Source organism: Mus musculus, chromosome Y (assembly GCF_000001635.26).
Source record: "Mus musculus strain C57BL/6J chromosome Y, GRCm38.p6 C57BL/6J".
Lineage (NCBI taxonomy): Eukaryota > Metazoa > Chordata > Mammalia > Rodentia > Muridae > Mus > Mus musculus.
In genome coordinates, this window is record NC_000087.7 from 15,152,810 (window position 1) to 15,173,862 (window position 21,053).

Consider the following 21,053-nt stretch of genomic DNA (forward strand, 5'->3'; position numbering starts at 1 on the left):
ATATTGTTGTTCTTATTTAGGGTTTCAAACCATCTCAGTTCTTAGGGAACTTTCTCTAGCTCCTTTATTGGGAGTCCTGTGTTCCATCCAATAGATGATTGTGAGCATCCACTTCTGTATTTGCCAGTCACTGGACTATCCTCACACAAGACAACTTCAGGGTCCTGTTAGCATAATCTGTAAGTCAAGAATTTTAAGATCTACTAAAAACAAAACAAAACAAAACAAACAAACAAACAACAAACAAACCTAAAGACTATTTATGTTCACCAAAAAAACTAATAGTGATATATTATTTTAATATATCATACAGTTAATATATTTGGAGTTATTTAAAATTTATGAGAAAAAAAGTATTTTCAGTATTGCTGTAGACAAATATATAAATAAGACTATTCAATTGATTGTTGTTTTCTATCAAACAACATTTTTAATATTCATTTTTATTGTTACAATATTTTATAAATATTAAGGAACATGATAAAAAATGGAAGGTTTGATAGGTTTTGAGTGGGCATCAGCTGGAGGAGTTGGGGTACAAAATAAAAAGAAGAATGTAATGTAAGTCTGTTTACTCAAAATATGTTTTTAGATGTTAACAAATTCAGATAAATTGAAATTATGTACATTTTCTTATCATAATGCAATAAAAATTAAATCAAAACATATTTCTAGAACTGGTGGGATTGCTCAGCAGTTATGAGAACGGGCTATTATTTTACAGTTCCTGAGTTCAATTCCCAGCAACAACATGGTGGCTTACTACCATATATAAAGTGATCTGATGTCCCCTTCTTTCATGAAGGTGAACCCATAAAAAGAGGACTCATACATTTTAAAAATGATAGACTTAAACACATTAAAATGGTTCTATAATAATTATTATTATTAATTATTATTATTATTATTATTATTATTATTATTATTATTAAAGTGTCTAACTACTTCCTTTCATTTCTTTCCACCAAACCAGCCTTGGAAATCTAATGCACAAGTAGGAAAACACTGGAAGTAAATGGGCGGAATGCTCTTGGATACATGAAATACACACTAGACTAGTTGAAAAAATGGAAAAACTAGCTGTTAAGGGCAACTGTTGGTTGGGCATTGGTGGTTCATGCCTTCAATCACAGCACTTGGGAGGCAGAAGACAAGGATTTTTGAGTTCAAAGTCAGCCTGGTGTAAGTTACAGGACAGACAGTGCTACACTGAGAAACTCTGTCTTGAAATTTAATAATAACAATAATAATAATAATAATAATAATAATAATAATAATAATAATAAGAAGAAGAAGAAGAAGAAGAAGAAGAAGAAGAAGAAGAAGAAGAAGAAGAAGAAGAAGAAGAAGAAGAAGAAGAAGAAGAAAAGAAAAGCACCTATTCTATGCAGAGGACCCGGCACAAAGCACCCAAATTGTGGCTCATAACATATGCACAATCACAGTTTCAGAGAAACAGTGCTCTCTTGCGGCCTCTGTAGGTAACAGAGGCATAAGTGAGAGAGAGGGGCTGCTCAGCCTAGCACATAAGTGAGAGAGGGGACCTGGGCAGCCTAGCATATAAGTGAGAGAGAGGCCCTGCCCAGCCTAGCACATAAGTGAGAAAGAGGGCCTGCAAGGACTAACATCTAAGTGAGAGAGAGGTCCTGGGAAGCCTAGCACATAAGAGAGAGAGAGAGAGAGGACATGTGAAGCCTAGCACCTAAGAGAGAGAGAGAGAGAGAGAGAAAGAGAGAGAGAGGGAGGGAGGGAGGGAGAAACGGAGAGAGAGAGAGAGAGAGAGAGAGAGAGAGAGAGAGAGAGAGAGAGAGAGAGAGAGAGGACCTGCCCAGCCTAACGCCTAAGTGAGAGAGAGGGCCTGAGCGGCCAAGCACATAGGTGAGAGTGAGAGGGCCTGCACTGCCTAGCACACTCTTCTATCAAGCTGAGGACTAGGAAAGTAGAGAGAGGAGAGTACCAGAGGTTGTAGGAAATCTGAATGCTCCCTTCTAAACTCTTAGGGGCAGCATAGACTCTTCTGCTGTGCATGTGTACATGCAGAAGTCCACATTATTAAATGTTTATGCACATAAATAAATAAAAAACCAAAAATGCTTACAAGAGCCTCTACAGCTGAAATTAAGTAGAGCCATTTGCTTATTTCATATGTTACATATTTGTTCTGGATTTTCAAGTCTGTAAGCACTTGTCAACCAACAAACTGGAAATCATTTGTCTTAAAGCCAGTAGATTACTCCCACCTTCTAAAATCTCCCTTCAAAGTACTTGGTATTACGTGAACGCATGCGCAGGGTGTATTCAGCCAATCAGCACAGTCCTTTGGTGAGACCTGTTTGCTCCAGCTGGCATCACAAAGGATCCTCTGAGGCTTCTGTCCGGGTCTGGCCTCTGACAACGTTTTTTTTTTTTTTTTTTTTTTTTTTGCCATTGAGGAGCTAAGCACAGAAGGGTGCGGTTGGGAAGGTGTTCTCCTCTTAGATGAGCTGTAAGTGATAGTCTGCCCTGATCAGGGTTGTTGTACAGTTAATCGAGGTGTGACAGGGTGGGGAATCTCAGGCTCAGGAGGCCACTATGTGAGGAAAAGCCTTCTGATCGCCATTTTCTGTGGAATCTGAGGGTGAATGGAAGGTGGAGGACCGTATTCGTGGAAGAGGATTGAACAGGTCAGGGCCATAGAGAATTGGGAACCTTTGGAAGAGAAAAGCTTTGGGCCTGGGGATAGGATCAGAGAAACAGCTGCAGGACTGTGGGTCAGGGAACAGGGAGCCATTGGTGAGATGCCTTGGCGATTGTCCTGTGTGATGTTCAGGATCCCTTAGAAACACACTGAGGATTCCTCCCTCCTCATTGTCTTCTCTATGGTGTGTTCCTTTGGTATAGACTGTATGAACATTGCAGACAGTAGAATGGCATAGAAAGATGAATGAAAAGAAGAAGAGGAGATATTGTAAGAGATTCATAAGTCATTGGGGATGGATTCTGACCACAGATCTTTCTGTCTCAGTCTCCCATGTATTGGGATTAAAGACTTGCACCACCAATTTCAGCTTTTTCTCTCAGTTTAGGTTCTGTAGGATGGGATCTATCTTTGTAGTTTCAGCTGGCCCGGCTTGGCCTGGCCTTGAACTTAGAATCTTCAGATGTTTGAAATCCTCGGCTTCTCCAAATCACTAATTTCTCCAATATAAGGTCTTTCTGTGTGGGTGGTGGTGGTAGTTCATGTTTTTTTGTAGACTTAGTGGTGGATCTTTTTGATATGAATATACAGTTACCATGTTCTTTATCTTTCTGGATAGAACTGTGAGTTTACCTTAGACTGAGATAAACTGTTAAACAGAATTGCTGATGTTTTGTTTAAAAATATTCTGTGGGAGATAGGACCAAAATTCAGATGCCTCAATGGTTAAAGGATGTTGCTCATCATTTTTTTGGGAGGAGGGGAGGACTCATATGTTGAAGGTTGGCCAGTTTTTGTCTCTTTTTAAACTGAGAAATGGCAGATTGATAACTTAGGTTCTAAAGGAGGTTTTTAAAGAAGTGAGTTAAAGAAGTTTTTAAAACAAGTTGTGAGGGAGAGGGACATGATAAATGGGATACACGGAGGAAATGGTACGGGTAAGTGTATATATATATATGCATCACCATATTGAATATGTACACAGAACTCTCTCAAAGGCAATTGATTAAAAATATACATGTTAAGTAAAAAAGAAATGATCTTTCATTGAGCTAAAATAATTTTTTGATTTTTTGTTATTTTTAATTATTTAAATGATAATTTTTAATCAGGTAACTAAGTTCTTTTTTTTTTCTTTTTTTTTATTGTTTTTTTTTTTTTTTAACTAAGAAGACTACTGAGTTCTTATGAGAAAAATGGCTCTTAAGAAATTGAAGGTGATACCAAAGGAAGGTTACTTATTACTTTTGGACTTTGATGATGAGGATGATGACATAAAAGTTTCAGAGGAGGCTCTTTCGGAAGGTATAGCATTTCCAGTATTAATTGTGTCCTGCAGTTCATTAGACTTTACCTAGTCACCTGAAATGGAAGAAGTCTTTGTTAAAAGCTTACATATACTTCATTTCTAATTTTACCTATATCTCTCTATTCCTATATACAAGGTTTTGCAGCACATAAACCTACTCTTGGAACTATATCAGCATATGTTGAGAGAGAAGAACTTTCTTGATTTTGCCTCAAGAAAAGATGTGAACATTGTTCGTATAATATGTTTGCCAAACATGAATTTATTTCATAAAACCTGCAAATAAATTATTTCCATTTTTTTCTATTATATATTTTCCTTATTTACATTTCAAATATTATCCCCGTTTCTAGTTTCCACTCCAAAAAATCTCCTGTCCTCTCCCCTCTCCCCCATCTCCCCAACACACCATCTACCAATTCCTAACCCAGGTATTCCCCCATACTGGGGCATAGGATCTTTACAGGAACAAGTGTCTCTCCTCCCATTGATGCCTAACTAGTCCATCCTCTGCTACATATGAAGCTGGAGTCATATGTCCCATTATTTGTTTTCATTGATTGGTGGTTTAATCCCATGGAATTGTGGGGTACTTGTTAGTTCATGTTGGTTTTTCTTCTAGGGGCCTGCAAACTCCTTAAGCTCCTTAGGTACTTTCTCCAGATCCATAATTGGGGACCCTGTGCTAAGTCCAAAGGATGTCTGTGAACATCCACTTTTTTATTTGTCAGGCATTAGCAGATCCTCTCAGGAGATAACTATATCATTCTCCTGCACCCAAGCCCTTGTTGGCATCTTCAGTAGTGTCTGGATTTGGTGGTTTTTTATGGGATGGATCCCCAAGTGAGGCAGTCTCTGTATTCTTTTATTCTCAGCTCCAATCTTTGTCTCTATAACTCCTTCCATGATTATTTTGTTCCCCATTCTAAGAAGGAACGGCATATCCACACTTTGGTCTTCCTTCTTCAGTTTCATGGGTTTTTCACATTTTACCTTGGTTATTCTGAGCTTCAGGGATAATATCCACTCATCAATGTGGGAATATCATGTGTGTTTTTTGTGATTGGGTTAACTCTCTTAGGAAGATATCATCCAGATCCATCCATTTCTTTAAAAATTTCATGAATTCATTGTTTTTAATAGCTGAGTAGTAATTCATTAAGTAAATGTACCATATTTTCTATATACATTCCTCTAAAGAGAGTCATCTGTGTTCATTTCAGCTTCTTGTTATTATACATAAGGCTGCTATGGACAAAGTGAAGCATGTTTCCTTATTACAAGTTTGAACTTCAAGGTATAACCTTATCAATTTTATGAGGTCCCATTTGTCCATTTTTAATCTTATAGCACAAGACATTGGTGGTATTTTTTTAAAGAATATTCCCCCTTTGCCCATGTATTCCAGGCTATTCCCCACTTTCTCCTCTATAAGTTTCAGTGTCTCTGGTTTTATGTGCAGTCCCTTGATCGACTTAGACTTGAGCATTGCACAGGGGATGAGAATAGATCAATTTACATTCTACTACATGCTAACTGCCAATTGAACCAACACCATTTGTTGAAAATGCTGTCTCCTTTCCACTAGATGGTTTTAGCTCCTTTGTCAAAGATCAAGTGACTATATGTGTGTGGGTTTATTTCTCTGACTTCAGTTCTATTTCATTTATCTACCTGTCTACCACTATACCTGTACCATGTAGTTTTTATCACAATTGTTTTGTAGTGCAGCTTGAGGTCAGGCATGGTGATTCCACAAGAGGTTCTTTTATTGTTGGGAATAGTTGTTCCTATACTAGGTTTTTGTTGTTGTTGTTGTTGTTGTTGTTGTTGATTTTCTTTTTTTGTTTGTTTGTTTTTTTCAAATTCCAGGAGAATTTGTAAATTGCCCTTTCTAACTCAGAAAAGAATTGAGTTGGAATTTTGATGGGGATTGTATTGAATCTATAAACTACTTTTGGCAGAACAGCCATTCTTACTATATTAATCCTTCCAATCCATGAGCATGGGAGTTCTTTCCATGTTCTGAGATCTTGTTTCATTTCTTTCTTCAGAGACATGAAGTTTTTATCATATATATCTTTCACTTTCTAAGTTAGAGTCACACCAAGCTATTTTATATTATTTGTGAGTATTGTGAAGGGTGATTTTTCCCTAATTTCTTTCTCATCCTCTTTTTCCTTTGAGTAGAGAAAGGCCACTGATATGTTTGAGTTAATTTTATATTCACCTACTGCACTGAAGTCATATATAAGGTTTATGATTTCTCTGGTGCATTTTTGGGTCACTGATACATGCTATCATATATTCTGGAAATAGTGATATTTTGACTTCTTCCTTTCCAATTTGTATTCATTTGTTTTCCTTTTGTTGTCTAATTGCTCTGGTTAGGACTTCAAATACTATATTGAATAGGTATGAAGAAAGAGGGCAGTCTTGTCTCGTCCCTGACTTTAATGGGATTGTTTCATTTAGTTTAATGTTTCCTACTGGTTTGCTATTTTTTTTTTTATATTTAGGTATGGGCCTTGAATTCCTGATTTATCCTGGACTTTTATTATGAATGGGTGTTGTAGTTTGTCAAATGCTTTCTCAGCATCTAATGAGGTGATCATGTTGTTTTCGTCTTTGAGTTTGTTTCTATAGTGGATTAAGTTGACAGATTTCCATATATTAAACCATCCCTGCATTACAGGGATGAAGCCTACTTGACCATGATGGATGATCGTTTTGATGTATTCTTTTATTTGGTTTGCAGTGATTTTATTGAGTATTTTTGCTTCGATATTCATAAGGGAAAATGGTCTGAAGTTTCCTTTCTTCATTGAGTTTTTGTATGATTTGAATATAATTGTAATCTGGCTTCATAGAACAAATTCAATAGTGTTCCTTCTCTTTTGATTTTGCATAATAGTTTGAAGAGTTTTATTATTAGGTCTCCATGTGTAAGACCCCGAAGATGGACCTCCTCTCAAGTGCAGTAAAGTCCCGGGATGAGGTGGCCAGCCCCCCAATGACTTGAGAGAAATCCACACCTGATGCAAACTGCAAGAGGTTTTATTATCAGCTAGCTAAGGACAAACTCCTTCCACTGTGCAGGGCAGGGGCGTATGACTCTGAGATGTGACAGAAGAGGGTTTTTATTAACTAGCTGAGGAATTGGGATGATTTGGGAGGAGAGTTTGGAGGAGTTTGGAAGAGTTGGGAGGAGTGTTCTTCTCTGCCCGGATGTCCTTGGCAAAACTCCAATTTTTGAATCTCTAGCTGTATGGCTCAGAAACCAAAAGGCTTTTTGGTGGCTGTAGAGAACATGGAGTCTCTTTCTGGCTGTATTTTTATAAATCAGGGAAAACAATCTTGGAGAATGTTCAGGTGCTTTACCTTCCAGGGAGAAACACTCTGAGTTGGGGTCTCAACATTTCCCACTCCTTCTAGTACATAGTTCTGATCTTATAAGTTAGAAAATTAAACCTCTGGCCCAGCTGCCAAACAAAGCCAACATGAGGTCACAGCTTTAGGATATGTAAGATTGAGAACCTCAGAAGCCCCTTGAATGAGACAAAAGAGCCTCTTGCCAGTGGGAGGAGGGAGGGAGGGAGGTTCCTGTGCAGTGCCCACTGTGTGTGAGCAGTGCCAGGCCAGAGGGCCATGGCAGGCTGGATGCCAGAACCGGGCACATGCTGGAGGTGTGGCAGCAGGGCTTGTGAGAAGCATCAGGGAGAGTCCTTTTGATCTGAGTTCAAGTTTGCCAGAATGGTGGGTCCAGACCAGGACAGGTACTCCTGTTTGAAATTTATGTGGCACCAAGATGGTTTCTGGTTCGTATGTTTTTTGTTTTTGTATTTTTGTTTTAGTTTTTTATTGTGTTTCAACATTTCCAAGGCATCTTTTCTGACCAGTTGTAGGTCCTTCAAGTGAGCTAGTGGGAGTTCTGAAAAAGAAACATGAGGGTCAAACATTCCACCTGCTTCTGTTAAAGGGGGGTCCCCAGTTGAGGAGTTCGAATGGTGTAAGTTTAAATTTCCCTGTGGTGTTCCATACTCAGAACAAGGTGAAGGGAAAAAGAGCTGCATAATCTTTTCTGCAGGTCTCTAAAACCAATTTAGTCAAGGTTTCTTTTAATGCTATATTCATCCACTCTACCTGTCCTGAAGTCTGGCATATATAAGAACAATGTATCTTCCAATGGATCCCCCATTGTCTGGCTAACCCTTGTCTTACCTGGGCAATGAAGGAGGGGCCATTGGCTGACGAAAGTACCTTAGGGATGCCAAATCTTAGGAAATTTTCCTCTAATATCTTCTTTGCCATGGCAAAGGTGTTCTTGTTCTTATTGGGGAAGGCTTCTACCAAGCCTGAAAAGGTGTTTACAAAAAACAAATAGATGTTTATTACTGTACTTGGCTGGTTTAACTTCAGTAAAATCTACTTTTCTGTATGCTCTTGGTCAGTCAACTCTTATCCACTTTCTGGGGGGTGTTCTTGTGGTGCCCAGCAATGGTGAGGGCACATGCTTGGCATTCATTAACAATCTCATGGGCAACATCTGGCAATCTTATAATATAGCAATTTGAGCTCTTAACATTTTTTGACCTTCTGATTTTCCAAGGGCATGAGGTGGTGTAGATTGATGCTGTAGATTACCTTTCTCTTGTGGGCAGGACAGAGCAACCATCTTGGGTCTTAGCGACTCCCTGGGTAGTATGCACACATATATCAGGTATTTTGCCTGTTAATTCCTGATCTTCTGGAGTATAATCAAAGCCTGCATCTTTGAGATTATAATGGTCTTGACATTCTTTATTTTTTTCTCTTAGGGCAGCCAGGTCAGGCATCAGATTTCCCTTCACTAGGGCCTCATGGACTTTGTGGTGACTATTGCAATGTATGATGACAAGTTTTTTTGCAAAGTGTATATCTTCTAACAGTCTCTTGGTTTCTTTTTTATTTTTAATATCTTCCCCAGTAGATGTGAGTAGCACCCTTTTTCTAAAGATAAAAAGATAAAGATAAAGATAAAGATAAAGAAAGATAAAGATAAAGATAAAGATAAAGATAAAGATAAAGAAAGATAAAGATGAAGATAAAGATAAAGATAAAGATAAAGAAAGATAAAGATAAAGATAAAGATAGATAAAGAAAGATAAAGATAAGATAAAGATAAAGATAAGATAAAGATAAAGATAAAGATGAAGATAAAGATGAAGATAAAGTTAAAGATAAAGATAAAGATAAAGATAAAGATGCATGTGAGTGGTGGCAAAGGCATACCTGCTGTCTGTTTAGATATTGATGTTCTATTCTATTGCCAGCTGCAAGGCTTGGATGAGTGTGATTAGCTCTTCTCTCTGGACAGTCATTCCTTCAGAAAAGCTGCTGGCACGGATGGTTTCTTTTCCGTTGACCACTGCTGGCACCACTTTTCTTTTACTTTCAATCAAAAAGCTGATACTATCTGTGTACCAATTGGGGCAGCCTGGCCATGGCTGGTCAGTGACTTCTTTCTTAGTTTTGATTTCTTCTGCCAGGATGTCTATACTCCTTCACTGGTAGGGAGTTGTCAGCTTCAGGCAGCAAGGTGGAAGGATTAGGGATAGCAGGGGTGAAAACTACACTCTCTCTACACTCTCTCAGTCAGTAAGAGACTCTGATAATGGGTCCTGTGAGCATTAGTCATCCAGCAATCTGACAGCTGTCTAACAATGCTTTCTAAGGCATGGGGGCAGAGGGGGTTTACTACTATAGTTCCTTGACCTAGAGTCAGTTTGTCAGCATCTTTGAGAAGTACTGGCACAGCAGTGGTAGCTTTTAAGCAAGAATGCCATCCACTGGCCACTTGGTCTTTTTTTTTTTTTTTTTTTTTACAAGTAGACTACAAGTCTTGTCTATGTCCCCAGAGCTTAGGTCAGGACCTATCTCACTATTTCTGGTCTTTTATCTAAATAGAGAGTGAATGGCCATGTCACATCTGTCAGGACTAGGGCTGAGGCACTAAGCACAATTTTTTAATCTTTTTAAAGGCCTCCCCATATATGGGGTCCATGAGAAAGTCCCAGTCTCTTTAGTAAGAAGGGATTATTAGTGAGTGCCAGGTGGCAAAGCCTTGCTTTTTAACTGGTAGCAACAGAGTATTCCAGGAAGACTGACAAAGGACCAAACACGCCTAGTTCTAAGAGCCTTTGAAGGTGAGGTCTGATGCCCTCTCCGGCCTCTTTGCTCATGGTGTATTGTTGTACCCCGAAAGGAATCACACCAGTTCTCAATCTCACAATGATGGGGGGCACCATTTTTGCCTCAATTATACCCCCAGTCTTTGCCCAGGCTGTTGGATATCTCTCTAACTAGGTCCATTCTAGTACTTTTCTTGATGGGGCTTGAGGCTCATGTAATCTATATACTTCTTCCAATTTTGATGTTAAATTTATAGAGACAGAGGCTTGCCAAGGGATTGAAGTTCCTTGCAAAGAGCAGCTTATTTGGGATTTTAAATATGCTAGTATGTCTCTCCACAATAATGGGGTGGGGCTTGAGGAATGATGAGGGAGGAATGAGTTACTTGGCTTATTCATAGATTAACTTTCTTATCAGTGGTCCAAGAGTATGGTTTCTGACCAGTAGCCCCGAATACTAAGGATTGCTGGTTCCTCAATTTCTCCAGTGGCTCTGTCAGGACTGAAAACTCTGCTCTGATATCATGAAGGGAAGCCATGGGGGTCTCTTCCACCGTTAGGGTTACCCTAGTCTCACGTAGGGTGTCTGTTCCCCATATCCACTAGTCATCATCCTCTGGGATAAGGACTTAGGTGGTCTGGTATCTGTCTCTTTCTTGGGGCAGTCTCTTGCCCAGTGTCCCTTTTCTTTACAGTACCCACATTGGTCCTTATCTACAGGTGGTGTGAAGGTCCTATGGAGTTCTGAGGTCTTTTTGGCCTTGTGTTGCCCAGTTACCCTGTCTGCCTATTCCCTCCATCTTTTCTATAAACTTCCTTATCAACTGCTAATGTATCCAAAATCCTAATTAAATTTCTATCCTGCCTTCCATCTGGTCTACTTTCTCTTGACTCAGCTACTCTCTCTTCTCTTTCTCCTTTTTCTTTTTTAGTCTCTCTCTTATGGTACACTTTCTCTGCCTCCTTAAACAGATCTTGAAAAGATAATGTTTGCAGACTCTCTAGATGCTGTAACCTTCGCCTAATGTCAGAAGCAGAATGCCCAAATGAAAGCCATGGCCACTGCTGCCTGCTGGCTCTCTGACATAGTGTCAAAGGGAGCGTAATGCTTGTATGATTCTAAGAGGCATTCTAAAATCACTGCTGGGGGCTCCTTTTCCCCTTTAGGATCCCTCTTACCTTGACCAAATTGCTTGGGTGCCTGTTAGCTCCTCCCTTTCCTGCTACCCTACCCCTGTGTAAATGTGTCAACTGCTTGCTACCTTCAGGCCTGTTAGGGTCACAGTCAGGACCATTCAGAGGGAAGCCTGCATCTATTTCATTTGGAAGTTGTGTCAGCCATCCATTGGCTCCCAGCACATATTTCTTGTCTCAAGCAGAATCATTTCCTTCTCCTCTGTGGTAAAATTAAACTGCAATAGCTATTGACAGTCATCCCAAGTGGACTGATAAGAGAACATGAGAGATTCCATTAGATTAGTAAGGCTAGAGGTGTTTTCAGAGAAGGGGGCATGTTTTGCCTTCCAATTGTAGAGATCAGAGGAGGAAAAAGGCCAATACTGAAGGAGCTGCATTTCCATGGTCTGCTGGAGTAGGGCCATAAGTACTTAAAGCCAGCGCGATTGTTGAGTCTGGTCTCAATAGGCTCTGAGCTCATTTGTCTTGGTTTCCAGAAGCTGGTCACGCCCCCATGTTTCCAGCAGTACCCTTTTGAGATATCTGGGAAGGGACCGGTTGGGGATATGAGGGTGGAGTATCACGCCATTCTGGAGGTTATTACATCTCTGGAAATATCTCAAGAGGAGCCAAGGGTTGCATTCCTCCCTTCCCCCCGCCATTTACATCTTCGTTTTGTTTTTTTTTTTTTTTCCACTTAGTGGCAGAAAGCTAGGACTAGGGAGCCCAGCTTGTTCTTCTGTACTCAAGGTTTCAACCAGGTGCTCTCTGGTGGTCAACTAACATCAACAGGTGGCAATTTTGTAGAGCAGAAAGTTCTCCAAAATCTCTTTTTGACATCTACAAAGAGATTGTGAGTCCTAGTCATAATTTCAGTTTGATGCTCATGAGTCAATCCAAGGGGAGTGCTAATAGTCTATCCAAACTGCATAGTCACATACAGGGAGACAAACAATATATACAGTAACGGAAACACATGGCCGAGTTAGCAAACTCTCACTTGGCACCCAGTAACAGAAACAGTAAACACACTCTCACTTGGTACCCAGGAACATTAAAAGATGGCCAAGTGAGCACACACTTACTTGGCACCCTGATGGGAGATGTCCAGGCATCCCTGGAGCTCCCTCAGACCTCCAGGGATGTCTCCCAGTATAGTGTGCGATTACTCCTGACATGCCTGTCAGTAACCCTCCCCTCCATACAGAATAGAAAGATTGTAAACCATGAATTCTGAATTCAAACACTGCCGGCAGACAAAAACATAGACAAAGACAGGATCCTACCGGCAAGTGGCATCTCTGAGAAATGGGATAGGCCACAAATCCAGGCAAACGAGCCCCCATATGTAAGAACCCCAAAGTTTGGCCTCCACTCAAGTCCCTGGATGAACTGTCCAGGACACCAATAACTCCAGAGAAAACCACACTTGATGCAAACTGCAAGAGGATTTATTATCAGCTAACTGAGGACATTTTTAACACTGTGCAGGGTAAGGGATTTTGACCCTGAATGGTGACAGTGGGGGGCTTTTAACAGCTAGCTGAGAAACTGAGATGAGTTGGGAGGAGAGATGGGAGAAGTTGGGAAGAGTTGGGAGGGTTTAGGAGGGTTGGGAGGAGATTTGGGAAGGTATGGGAAGAGTTGAGAGGAGTGTTATTTTCTGCTGGATGTCCTTGGTAAAATTACAATTACCATATCTCTGGCTGTAAGGATAAGAAATGAAAAGTCTGTTTGCTCACTATAGAAAACAAAGAACTTCTTTCTGGCTGCATTTTTAGAGATCAGGGAAAACAAGCTTGGGGAATGTCCAGGGGCTTTACCTTCAAGTGAGAAACAATCTAAGTCAGGGTCTATCACATGAAGATCTTATTGAACTCTGATGGTTCATCAGATCCTGGGCTTATTTTGGTTGGGAGATTATTAATGACTGCTTCTATTTCTTTAGGAGTTATGGAAGTAATACAGAATTTCTCTGATCCTGATTTAAATTTGGTACCTGATATCTGTCTAGATACGTGTCCATTTGTTTTCCTCATTTTCCATTTTTGTTGAGTATAGACTTGTTTAGTAGGATCTGATTATTCTTTGACTTTCCTAAGTTTCTGTTGTTATGTCTCCCTTTTCAATTCTGGTTTTGTTAATTTAAATACTGTCCCTGTGCCCTGTACTTAGTCTGTCTAATGGTTTATAATTCTTGTTGATTTTCTCAAAGAACCAGCTCCTAGCTTGTTTGATTTTTTTATGTAATTCCTTTGTTTGCACTTGGTTGATTTCAACCATGAGATTGATATTTGTCCTGCCTTAAAGACATCTTGAGTGAATTTGCTCCCTTTTGTTCTAGAGTTTTTAGGTGTGCTGTCAACCTACTCCAGTATCCTCTTTCCAATTTCGATTCAGAGGCATTCAGAGGTATGAGTTTCCCTCTTAGAACTGCTTCCATTGTGTCCCATAACTTTTGGTATGTTGTAGCTTCATTTTCATTAAAATCTAAAAAGTCTTAAATTTATCTCTATTTCTTCCTTGTCTGAGTTATCACTGACTATATTTTTGTTCACCTTCTATGTTTATGTGTGTTTTTAATTACTTATATTTCTATTTCAGATTAGCCTTAGTCCTTAGTGATCTCATAGGATGCATAGGATTATTTCGATATTTTTATATCTGTTGAGACAAGTTTTGTGACTGATTATATGGTCAATTTTGGAGAACGCATCATGAGGGGCTGAGAAAAAGGGATATCCTTTTCTATTCGAATAAATTTTTTATAGATATCAACTCATGTATTTGTTTCATAACTGCTGTTATTTTAACTGTGTCTCTTTTTAATTTTTGTTCCCAGGGACTTTCCATTGATGAGGGAGGGGTGTTGAGCTAATATTGTTTGGGGTGCAATGTGTGTTTTTGAGCTTTACTAAAGTTTCTTTTATGAGTGTGGATGACATTGCATTTGGCGTATAAATGTTCAGAATTGGGAATTCATCTTGGTAAATTTTAACATTGATGAATATGAAGTGTCCCTCCTCTTTTTTTTTTTTTTTTTTTTTGATAACTTTGGGTTGAAAGTCGAATTTATTTGATATTAGAATGGCTACTCCAACTTGTTTCTTTGGAACATTTGCTTGGATAATTGTTTTCCAGCCTTTTACTCTAAGGTAATATCTGTATTTGTCCCTGAGATTTGTTTCTAGTATGCTTGGTCTTGCTTACACATCCTGTCTGTTATTCTATGTCTTTTTATTGGTGAATTGTGTCCGCTGATATTATGAGATATTAAGGAAAAGTAGTTGTTCCTTCCTGTTATTTTTCTTGTTAGAGTTGGAATGTGATTCATGTAGCTTTCTTCTTTTAGGTTTGCTTCAAGATCAATTTCTTGGTTTTTCTAGAGTGTAATTTCCCTCCTTATATTGGAGTTTTCCCATTATTACCCCCTTGATGGGCTTGATTTGTTCGAGCATATTGTGTAGATATCGTTTTTTTCACAGAATACCTTGTTTTCTCAATCTATTGTAAAATTTTTTGATGCGTCTAGTAGCCTTGTCTGGCATTTCTTTTCCCTTAGGGTCTGTATGACATCTGCCCTGGATATTATGGCTTTCATAATCTCTGGGGATAAGTTAGGTTTAGTTTTGATAGGATTATCCTTTATAAGTCACTTGACCATTTTCCCTTAGAGCTTTTAATATTCTTCTTTTTCTTTTCTTTCTTTCTTTCTTTCTTTCTTTCTTTCTTTCTTTCTTTCTTTCTTTCTTTCTTTCTTTCTTTCTTTCTTTCTTTCTTTCTTTTTTTTATGCATTTGGAGTTTTGATTTCTATATGATAGAAGAAATTTCTCTTGTGGTCCAAACTATTTGGAGTTTTGTACGCTACTTGTATATTCATAGGCAACTCTTTCTATAGGTTAGGGAAGTTTTCTTCTATAATTTTGTTGAATATATTCACTGTCCCTAAATTTGAAAAACTTACTTGTCATTGATACCTATTATCCTTAAGTTTTGTCATCTCCTTGTGTCCTGGATTTTCTTGGTGTAAATATTTCCTTTCTAAAATCTTTTCCAAAAATTCACATGGAGAGTTTTTCCAGAGAAATTCAAATCGATAGTACTTTATTAACTATTACTTATATAGAATCCTTTCAAATGTTACTGTTTTCTATTGTTAATACAGTAAAGAGCCCAGCATTTGATAAAAATGAGAATATATCGCCTCAAGCAGAAGCAGATGAAGATATGGGGTAACATTTTCAATATTTTTGCCAGCTCAATAGATTACTTCATAAGTAGTGTTTGTATTCCCTTCACTGGAGAAGTAGATTCAGTAAGATAGCAATACAAATCTGACACTGCTATATGTTGAGTTCAAGCCCAGCTTGAGGTCCTTCAGACCTTGTGATAACAAACACATAGCAACTAGTACAATATGATCACCTGCCTGAGATCTTCCAAGATATACACACAAAGAAAAGGAGAAAAATCATGAAAATAAGAGGGGGACCAACTGGAAAGAAGAAGGGTCTCAGCAAGAGTGGGAAAGTAATGAATAAACTACTGTGGGTGTTAATGTATGAATTGGTAAAAGTAAAGGATACAAGATCACTTTGATACTCCACCATGTATTATAAATATATATATATATATATATATATATATATATATATATATATATATATATATATATATATATATATATATATATATTACATTTGTCCCTAACCAAACATTATATATTTATTATAAATAATTAAAAGAAGGTTCTTTTTAAAGTTTTGTGTGGGTAAGAAAAATGTCCTACCAGTCCACTATATTTCTTGCATTAATTTTTTATTTTCCTTTCTTCACAGAGATGAAGTAGACAGTATGTTGGATAAATCTGAAGGTATGTGTTTTTGGAGGTATTTGCCTGTTTTTTAAAGAGGTCAGAAGAGGGCATCAGATTTCTAGACTGTATAGCAAAAGGGGACAATTTTAGGGTTCACAGTAATTGTAGTTTCCTTTAAAACACATATGAGATAACTTCTCAGCAAACATTCAGAATGCAAGATTAGCTGAAGATGTAGCTCAGTGGTAAATCACCATTTAAATGTGATGAGTTTCATCTTCAGTGGCAAAAATAAACAAACAAAAACAAACAAAGAAACAAAATAAAACAATAACAACAAAACCCCAAACAAACCAACAAATGCACCAAATTAAAAAAAATCCTACCAAACAAACAAAACACAATTATAAGTCTTGCAAATGAAATGTTAGGTTGTCCAGTTTGCCAAATTAACTGCAAATTGTAAAAAGAGCAAGAAACCGAGTTTGCTCTTGTAAGGAAACAAGCAAAACCAGCAATAAGCATTTTAGGAGCCTAAACTTAGGCATGATTAGAGAAGAAAAAAAAATACAGTGGCTACCACAAGAGAACAAACCTCTCAGAGGGGCTAGAGAGATGGCTGTTTTGGTAATGTGCTTTCCTTGAAAGTATATAAATTAAGGAGGGGGTCTTAAATCAGCTTTAAAAATGCAGGCTGCAACCCAGTGAAAAGTAGGTGAAGACAGCTTGCTGGCTAGCCAGGCTAGTGGCATTGGTGAGCTGCACAATTAGAGAGAACCTGTCTCAAGATTTAAGTTTGGGCAGTCAGAGGTGGTTCATGCCTTATTCCCAGCAGTTGGTAACCAGGGTGAGGTCCAGGACTACAACCCTGCCTTGAAAAAAAAAAAAAAAGGAAGTTGGAATGTGATTGAGAATGCAGCAAATGTCTATTTGCCGCCTTCTTATTCATACTTATACTGAAATGTATATGCATCAGGTTTTTACAATACTCTTTATGTGATTTACACAATCCATTAAAATGATGGTTTTTGTCTTTTTGTTTTTTCTCTTTGAGGAAATTGTCAATATTAAGAAAGTGTTATAATTTTGTAATCTCCACTGTATAGTACAAATAAACATTTTTCAAGAAAAATGATCAGCACACCTTAAAAGACACAAAGGACAGGGATGGAAAGATGGCTTAGAAATTAAGAGCACTTGTTGTTCTTGGACAGAACCAAGTTTTAGTTCCTAGGACCCACACAATGGCTCAAAACCATTTTTAATTCTATATCCATGGGTTTTGGAATTCTCTTCTAGTTTCTATGTGCACCACACATGCATGTTTATAAATACAAACATGCAAAAACAAATTACTTAAATAAATAAAACAATTGAAAATTACAAACAACAGCACCTTCATCTGAAACAAAGTAGGAGAGTCTTGTTTGGGGTCCGTTTTATTTTAGCTTTCAAGTTAGTATTGTAAACTTGGAAAATGGAAAGCCTCTGGGTAGTAGTGGCAGCTAAAATACTACCTCCTTTTTGCTCTTCAATGACAGACGACTGATTGAGCCTTTCTCACCCTTAGTACACATGTGCAAACACTGCCAATCAGCAAGGGCCTTGGCTGAGATTGTTTTCCCGCTATCCAAACCCTGTTACCCAGTATGCTTTGTGGTAGTCATCAAGCCGAGTTCTTGTGGAAGCAAGGTTCTTGAGGAAGCGTGGTAGGGAGAAGTCTCAGTAGAGGTAGTCAATTGTCTGTTGAAAGATGATTAATCCTGTTTGAGCTGGGGGCCTGTGTGGGGAAGAAGGTGGAGGGGTGGAGGTGTTACTTTAGGAGTAAGGAGAGGAGGTGACCCTCACTGGACTCAGGAAGGTACTGCTTCCAGGCTCACAATCAACTTTTCCCACTTAGGTCTCTGCTGAGAAAAACAGAGAACTTCGCTAAGGGCAGGAGTTTGAACAGAATTATCTCCTAACAGAAAGCAGGAAGGCCAGGGAATTGGAGACCCTGGAAGTCTTCTTGGGGCTTGGGGAGGTGAGGAGTGAGTAAATTGGAAGTCAGTTAGTGGAGCCAACAGATTAAAACCTTCTTTTAGCTGCTGCTGCCTGCCAGGAATTCATTAAAAACGAACTGAAAACCAGTCTTCATTTACCTCTACCTGTTGTTAAAATGGCAGATTCCCGAAATTTCTATGTATAGGCTCCAATTGCCTCAAAATACAGAGGCTGCTCTCAGCCTCAGAAGTGCTTGGACTTCAGATATAATTCAGGTCAGGTTGTTGTTATTTATTTGTTGTTTTGGTTTAGGAAAGTAAGCTCTAACTGAATATCTCAGGATTGTCTGAAACCTCACCTGCAGCTTTGACTGGCCTTGAAACTGAAGTCCCCAGCCTTACAAATGTACCTGGGCCTGAGGAAATATGTGTTCTTTATTTTTTATATTTAAAATTTGTTTGTTTGTTTGTTCGTTTGTTTGTTTTTTCTTCCTTTTTTCCTTGTTGAAGATTGAAACCAGAGCTTCTTGCTGTAGCAGTAAAATATTTGTCCAGCCAGAAAAACTTTATATTTTAGATCTGCTTTAGATTTGTATTATGATGAAAAAAATTGAGGAGCTTGGTTATGATAAAAGCAACCATGATTTCATTTGGAGATTGAGATGCAAACACATTTACTCTAATTTATCAAAACCCTAGCAACAATGGGACCAAAATTTAGATCATCCTGTGATTGCATATAAACCCACTTGAAGTCACAGTTAAAGCCATCATATTCGGTGTGTGTGTATGTGTGTGTGTGTGTGTGTGTGTGTGTGTGTGTGTGTGTGTGTGTGTGTGTGTGTGTGTATTTACATTTCAAATATTAGTCATTTCCTGGTTTCACCCCAGAAATTCCCTTTACCATTCCACCCTGCCTCTGCTTCTATGAGCATGTTCCCCCACTCACCAACTCCCATGTCCCTGCTCTAGTATTTGACTACACTAGGGCACCAACCTTCACATGACCAAGGATCTCTCCTCTCACTGATGTTTGACAAGGACATCCTCTGCTATGTATTTAGCTGGAGCCATGGTTCCCCCTCTTTGTTTGCTGGCTTAGTCCCTGAGTGCTCTGTGGGGGGGGGGCGGTCTGCTTGGTTCATATTATTGTTCTTCCTGTAAGGTTACAAACCCCTTCAGCTCTTTCAGTCCTTCCTCTAACTCCTCCACTGTGGACCCCATTATCAGTCTGATTGTTGGCTGTGAGCATGAGCCTCTGTTTTTGCCAACCTCTGGCAGAGCCCCTGAGGACACAGCCATATTAGGCTCCTTTCAGCAATTATTTGTTGGTATCCACAATAGTGACAGGGTCTGGTGTTTATATACGGGATGGATCCACAGGTGGGGCAGATTCTGAATGGTCGTTCCTTCAGTCTCTGCCCTGCACTTTGTCTCCATATTTCCTCCCAGTAGTATTTTGTTCCCCATTCTGAGAAGGACGGAAACATGCACACTTTTTTCTTCCTTCTTAAGATTTATGTGGTCTGTGAATTACATTTTGGGTATTCTGAACTTTTAGGATAATATCCACTTATTATGAGTGCATACCATAATTTTTCCTTTGGGATTGTGTTACCTCATACAGGATGATATACTTTAGACCTATCTGTTTGCGTGTGAACTTCCTGAAGTCATTGTTTCTTTATGGTCACTATACATTTTTATCACTATTTCTCTTTAATACAGCTTGAGGTCAGGGATGATTCCCTCTGAAGTTCTTTTATTGTTGTGAATAGTTTTTCAATATCCTGGATTTTCGTTATTCCAAATGATTTTGCATATTGCTCTTTCTATCTTTATAAAGAATTGAGTTTGAATATTGATGGAGAGGGCATGGAATCAGAGCTTACTTTTGGCAAGAAAGCCATTTTTACTAAATTATTTGGGACACCAATCTATGGCCATGGGAGATATTTCCAACTTCTGAGAATTTCAATTTCTTTCTTCAGAGACTTGAAGTTCTTGTCCTACAGAACTTTGACTTGCTTTTTTCGTGTCACACCAAGGTATTAAAATATGAGACTATTGTGAAGCGTGTTGCTTCCATAACTTCCTTTTCAGCCGGTTTATCCTTTTAGTAGAGGAAAGCTACTGATCGATTTGAGTTAATTGTATATCCAATCACTTTGCTAAAGTTGTTTCTCAGGCTTAAGGGTTCTTTGGTGGATATTTTGGGGTCACTAAATATACTATCTTATTACCTGTTAATAGTGATATTTTCATTTGTTCTTTTCCAATTTTTAACTTTTTGACCTCTTTTTGTTTTCTATTTAATCTGGCTAGAACTTCTAGTACTATAGTGAATAGGTAGGGAGAGAGTGGGAAGCCTTGTCATATATTAGTGGGACTGCATCATGTTTCTCTCCATTTATTTTGATGTTGGATCCTGGTTTGCTACTATGTTTATTTATGGGCCTTGCTTTCTGAATCTATCCAAGACTTTCATCATGAAGGCGTGTTGATTTTTTTTTAAACGATTCCTCGGCGTCTAATGAGATAATACTGTGTTTTTTCCTTGAGATTCTTTACATATTGGATTACATTGATGGATTCCCATATATTGAACCATTCCTGTATCCCTGGGATGAAGCCTCTTGATCATGAAGGATGATCATTTTGATGTGTTATTGGATTGTGTTTAACAGAATGTTATTGAGAATTTTTGCATCAATATTTATAAGTTAAATTGGTCTGAAGTATCCTTTCTTCATTGGGTTTTTGTATGGTTTGGGTATAAGAGTAAATGTGGCTTCATAGAACAAATTAAGTAGTGTTCATTTTCTTTTGTTTTTGCATAATAAATTGAAGATTGTTGGTATTGGTGTTTCATTGAAAATCTGATAGAAATCTGTACTAAACCCATCAGATACTGGGCTTTTT

General features: G+C 38.4%; 1 long non-coding RNA gene across 1 annotated transcript; it reads left to right on the top strand.

Annotated features, from left to right (window-relative positions):
* The first annotated feature begins 2,456 nt into the window (after positions 1-2,456).
* Positions 2,457-15,521, top strand: Gm31511. Its single transcript, XR_882312.1, has 3 exons — positions 2,457-2,485; positions 13,677-13,744; positions 15,499-15,521. It is a non-coding gene; the product is annotated as a predicted gene, 31511 (long non-coding RNA).
* The last annotated feature ends 5,532 nt before the right edge of the window (positions 15,522-21,053 follow it).